Below are 6,577 nucleotides of genomic sequence, written 5' to 3'. Positions count from 1 at the left end.
ATTATCTATGGTGAAATAGGTCACCAGCCCAGGTGGGATGCGTGAGACAAGTGCTCTAACCTGGCGCACTGGGAAGACCCAGAGGAATCGGGTGGAGAGGGAGGTGGGAGGGGGTATCATGATGGGGAATACGTGTAAATCTATTGCTGATTCATGTCAATGTATGACAAAACCCACTGAAACAGTAAATAAATAAATAAATAAATAAATAAATAAAATACTGAATAAAAAAAAAATAAAAGTACTTCAAAATAAATACACACCATGTCAAGTGAGATTTAGCTCAAGGATGCAAGGATGGTTCAATAGTCACAAATGAATCCATGTGATATGCCACATTAACAAATTGAAGAATAAAAAAATCAAATCATACGATCAAGTCCATAGATGCAGAAAAAGCTTTTGGCAAAATTCAACATCCATTTATGATAAAGACAGTTGACTAAATGGGTAGAAAAGGAACATAATTAAAGGTTATATATGATAAACATACAGCCATAATCATACTTACTGAAATACTGAAAACATTTTATTTAAGAATGGGATCAAGACAAGGATGCTCACTTTTTTCACTTTTATTAAACATAGTATTGGAAATCCTAGCCATAGAAAACAGACAGAAAAAAATTCAAAGGATCCTTATTGGAAAAGACAGAGTAAAACTGTCACTATTTGCAGATGACATAAAACTATATATAAAATCCTGAAGTGATGATTTATAAAACATAACAACTGATAAACTAATTTTGTAAAGTTGTAGGATGCAAAATTAATATACAGAAATTTGTTTCATTTCCATGAATTAAAAATCTGTTAGAAAAGGAAATTAAGAAAACAATCACCTTAAACATTTCATCAAAAGAAAATTTAGCTAGGGAGGTGAAAGAGTTGTATTTGGAAAACATAAGGCATCACATCATGCTAATCTCTGGTTTCCCAGGTGGCTCAGTGGTAAAGAATCTGCCTGTCAAGCAGGAGACATGGGTTCGATCCCTGGGTTGGGAAGATCCTCTGGAAAAAGAAATGGCAACCCATTCCAGTATTTTTGCCTGGGAAATCTCATGGACAGAGAAGACTGGTGGACCACAGTCCATGGGTTTGCAAAGAGTTGGGCAAGACTGAACAACTTGACAACAATAAAGACATCAGTGAAAGAAGCTGAGGAAGATACAAACAAATGAAAAGACACTCATCTACAATACAAGCCACAAGATTCTGTATTTGTCTCTTTACTTTGTCAGGGATTTTAGACTTTTACATGGTATTGTGTTGCTGCTTATTGTCTCTTTGCTTCAACTTGGAGGACTCCTTTAAGCATTTCATATAGGTCTGATCAAGTGATGATAAACTTCTTCATCTTTTGTTTGAGAAAGTCTTTCTTCTTCTTTTAAAGGACAGTTTTGCTGGATGTAGTATTCTTGATTCGCAGTGGTTTTTTTTTTTTCATTGAATTTATCATTCCACTTCTTTCTAGACTGCAAAATCTCTGTTGAAAATCTGCAGATAATCTAATAGGCACTCTCTTGTGCATAACAAGTTGTTTCTCTCTTGTTGCTTTCAAGATTCTCTCTTTGTTTGTGGCTTTTGATTATATGATTATAATGTACCTCAGGATAGGTCTCTTTAGACCTATCTCAATTGGTGTTCCAACTTGACTTTCTATTTGTCTCCTTGGACTTGGAAAATTTTGGCTATTAATTCTTCAAATTGTTTCTCTGATCCTTTCTTTCCTATTTTGTGACTCCCATAATGTTCATGTTGTTCCACTTGAATGTGTTCCATAAGTCCTTTTAGCTCTCTTCATTTTTCTTTATTTGTTTTTCTTTTTGATCCTTTGCTTTGGTAATTTCAAAAGTTCAGTCTTCAAGTTGGTTGATTCTGTCTTCTGCCTGGTCAAGTCTGTTGTTTAGTCCTTCTCGTAAATTTTTCAATTTAGTTTTTCTATTCTTTGGTTCCAGAATTTGTCTGGTTTTCATTCATAGTTTACACCTCTGTTGATAGTGTCATTTTGTTCACACATTCCCCCCCGCCCCCCCCCCCCGCCATTTTGTTACATTGTCTGTGCTCTCTTTAAGTCACTAAGCATTCTTACCATGGTAATTTTACATTCTCTGGCAATTCATGTATTTCTATTTATTTTAGGTTCAGTTTCTGGAGATTTAGTTGTTCATTTAAATGTGTCATGATTGCCTGTTTCATTGTGTATTTTGTTATATTTCTTATTGAGATTTTTAACATCTGAAGAATCAGTTGGCTCTTCCAAACCCTGTAATCTGGTCTCATACAGGGAGGACTTCAACAAAGCCTGGCTAGAGATTCTGGAGACCTCTCAAGCCTTTTCTAGATATATGTCCTCTCTGACTTTTGTGTGTAATCTCTAGTTTGAAGAAGCTGGCTGATTTTTACTCAGGACTTCTCCCCATTGTAGTACTGAGGCTAGCAGATGCTGTGGTAAATCACTGTCCTGGGTCTCCTTCTAGTGTCTGTTTATGGTATTGCATATCCTGGTGCAAGGTTTATGTCTTTATTTTCAGAGACACCCTCTTCAACCTGGCATCCATTCCTATTTGTATAGATGATAATCTCTCCAGAAACCTGGTATAAATCAGTTGAATTTACAATATTTCAATTTCTTCTCCAGGAAGAAGATAGAAGTCGGTGATTTCTAGTCAAATGCGCCTCAGTGTGAGGTGTACAGAGGGGCTCTGATCAAAGAAGGTGGAGAGTGTCAGGAATTCCCTACTGGTTGAAGATGTTGGCTTCATGCTCATCTGGAGTGCATGAATATTTTTATTGGATTCTGGATTTCTCACAGAAGTACTCTGTAATTTTATTGTTAAATCTGTGGGGGAGGAAGGTCTAGGACTTCTTTTTCTGCCATCTTGCTAAGATGTTGCTAATGTAATTTTGTGGGTTGGAACTTTTGGGCCATCAAGTAGTAGCGATTGATACTGCTGAATGTGTTGCGACACTAGATATATTATACATGTGTAGTACTCTGGTTGTTGTAAAGGATGTTACCAATAGGTGTAACACTGAAGGATATACATCCCTTTAACCAAGGACCCAAAGAATAGATGTATGCATTAAGTCATACTCTTGCTGTGGTCCATCTATCTTGCCCAGAGGGATGATATGTTTCTTTTATTATTACCATAGGTTATCTAAAATGGAACAATAAACACTATATCTAGGAAGTAAAGCATATTGATAGATGACAAATGGCAGCTCTGTAGTTGAGATATCCTCAAAGAAGAGTTTTTAGCTCTTACAGAGTGTGCTGTACAGACAATGGCTAATGGTGACTAAGCCTCTTAACCTCTGTCTTGTGATCCACAGCAACTCATGGACTCTGAACAAAATAGATTCCGGGGAACAAGGCTCAACTAATGTCTCTGAGTTTTCTGGAAAGAAAGATTATGTGTCCATGGGATGGTGAAAAATCCACCCACCAACCAACCAACCCCAGATTTACTTAAACTGCATGAGTGGTGACACAGACCAGCTCTCTAGTTTTCACACATTTCCTTTTCTCAGGTCCATAACAAGACTATATTCCATTCAGTAACTTTGAGAAAATAAAGAGTCAATAACTTGCTAGCAAGGATACCAGTGGAAACCTCTTTCAGCAGAGATTTCCATGCCATGTCTTTACGTGAATCATCTGCTGTCTTATTATAGCTGCCCTGGCTTTAGGTACCATGCTTGTTTAGGACAAGCTCATTTTAGAAAAGGCAGAGGATTCAGAGATCAAATTGCCAACAACCGCAGGATCATCGAAAAGCAAGAGAGTTCCAGAAAAGCATCTATTTCTGCTTTATTGACTATGTCAAAGCCTTTGACTGCATGGGTGGAAAATTCTGAAAGAGATGGGAATACCAGACCACCTGGCCTGCCTCTTGAGAAATCTGTATGCAGGTCAGGAATCAACAGTTAGAACTGGGCATGGAACAACAAACTGGTTCCAAATAGGAAAAGGACTAAGTCAAGGCTGTATATTGTCACCCTGCTTATTTAACTTATATGCAGAGTATATAAGTTAAATAAGTATCATGAGAATCAATGGGCTGGAGGAAGCACAAGCTGGAATCAAGATTGTGGGGAGAAATATCAATAAGCTCAGATATGCAGATGACACCACCCTTATAGCAGAAAGTGAAGAGGAACTAAACAGCCTCTTGATGCAAGTGAAAGAGGAGAGTGAAAAATTTGGCTTAAAGCTCAACATTCAGAAAATTAAGATCATGGCATCAGGTCCCATCACTTCACGGCAAATAGGTGGGGAAACAGTGGAAACAGTGGCTGGCTTTATTTTTTGGGGCTCCAAAATCACTGCAGATGGTGATTGCAGCCATGAAATTAAAAGATGCTTACTCCTTGGAAGGAAAGTTATGACCAACCTAGATAGCATATTAAAAAGCAGAGACATTACTTTGCCAACAAAGATCTGTCTAGTCAAGGCTATGGTTTTTCCAGTGGTCATGTATGGATGTGAGAGTTGGACTGTGAAGAAAGCTGAGCTCCAAAGAGTTGATGCTTTTGAACTGTGGTGTTGGAGAGGTCTCTTGAGAGTCCCTTGGACTGCAAGGAGATCCAACCAGTCCATCCTAAAGGAGGTCAGTCCTGGGTGTTCATTGGAAGGACTGATGCTGAAGCTGAAACTCCAGTACTTTGGCCACCACTTGTGAAGAGTTGACTCACTGGAAAAGACCCTGTGCTGGGAGGGATTGGGGGCAGGAGGAGAAGGGGATGACAGAGGATGAGATGGCTGGATGGCATCACCGACTTGATGGACATGCATTTGAGTAAACTCCGGGAGTTGGTGATGGACAGGGAGGCCTGGCGTGCTGCGATTCATGGTGTCGCAAAGAGTCGGACACGACTGAGTGACTGAACTGACTGACTGACAACTGTTTAGGAACGTTTGACTAGACTTCATGATGCTATTTCTGAATAATTAATATACTCATGTTTTATATAAAAATTGTCAAAAATTATATACAGCCTCATGGCTTAGAAAGGTATCGTTGAAGGGTCTCTATTAAGGGGTAGTTGGTATCTATAGCCAGGAGGAAGATCTAATACTACAGTAGGAGAAAGGATTTGCCATACAGCATTTCCTCACTTGATTTTAAATGTCGTTAGTTCTCTGAATTCTCTTTTTCCTTTTATAAAACTCCTCTTGAGAAATACTGCAAAATACAGAGTAAATGAAACATATTCACTGGTAATCCTGTTGCAAGACAATAACAATTTGGAAATACTGACCAGGTTTTTGAAGAATCGGCCTGCAACTTTGTGTTAAACTGAAAGGATACTTGCCCAACCCTCTCATTCCAATTTTCTATACTTGCGCTTACTGTACTTCTTGTATTACGGAGCATCTGCTGGGCCACAAATGTGAATGGTAGCATCAGATACCATGAAGGGGACTTCCCTGGTGGTCCAGTGGTTAAGAATCCACGTTGCTATGCAGGGGGCACAGGCTCGATCCCTGGTCAGCAAACTAAGGTTCCCACATGCTGCAGAACAACAAAGTCTGTGCACTGCTACGACTGATCCCACACACTCAGGGAAACCCCGTGCCAGAGCTAGAGTCTGTGCACAGCCACGAAGATACCATGTGCTGCAACTGAGACCTGATGCAGCCAAACTGAGACCTGATGCAGCCAAGTCAAAAACAAAAAACCCATGAGGACCCATGGGGCTTTCTCTGCCACAAAGCATCATATTTTATGGGCTGGCAGTCAGTCTTTGGGGCGATGCACAATAGATGCTGTCTGGTTTTTCTCATGATGGGACATCAAGCATTTCATTAGGAAGAAGGATGGATAAACCGATGACATTCATCATTGATAGTTCCCTGGCATTCCTTTCTCTCTCGCTTCTTGCAGGTTGTCACTTCTGTTTCTTGGTCTCTTGGAAGTTATTGGCAGGAGAAAAATAAAAGAAGATTGTAAGACTGATTGATTTGCTTGAGTGTGTTTCAAAAGCTAAAGCCCATGGGGTAACTAAAGGGTGTATGTAGAAGAGCTAATAAAAGAAAGAAGTTGAGTGTCTGGGAAGTCCGAGGATGAAGGAATGCTTGTAGATCTTGGGGGAGCAAGAACCCAGTCCTGAGCCCTGGCAACACTTCATGGAAACAGAAGACTCCTACGTCTATAACTGTATAAGGAGCTAAGCTGTCAGATGGGAAGCCCCAGATTCCAACATCTCATTATGGTGTGAATGGTAAAGTTGCTGCACCAGAGTGTCTCTTGGTCCAGTAGTAACCTGGTAATCTCTTTGAATAGACGACTGATAACCAGTGCAGTCCTCCTTGTAACCACCTTGCCACTGTATATACTCCTAGAAGCTAGAAAGCTCTGGTGTGGAAGACTTATGGAAATAACTTCCCAAAGTAACTGATTTGCAATTTTTCACCAGCCTGGGGGGAATGAAGACTTTAAAATAAATCTTCTTTGATCATATAAAATAAAAATAAGATGCCATACCAGTACATGTGGACTAATATCTGTCACACGTAGATTAATATTTGCTAATATATAATTTTTTTCATTTCCTCTGTGTATCCAAG

The sequence above is a fragment of the Cervus canadensis genome, chromosome 29 (assembly GCF_019320065.1).
Source record: "Cervus canadensis isolate Bull #8, Minnesota chromosome 29, ASM1932006v1, whole genome shotgun sequence".
Classification (NCBI taxonomy): Eukaryota; Metazoa; Chordata; class Mammalia; order Artiodactyla; family Cervidae; genus Cervus; species Cervus canadensis.
The sequence above is the reverse complement of the archived record's forward strand: the minus strand, read 5'-3'. Positions refer to the sequence as shown.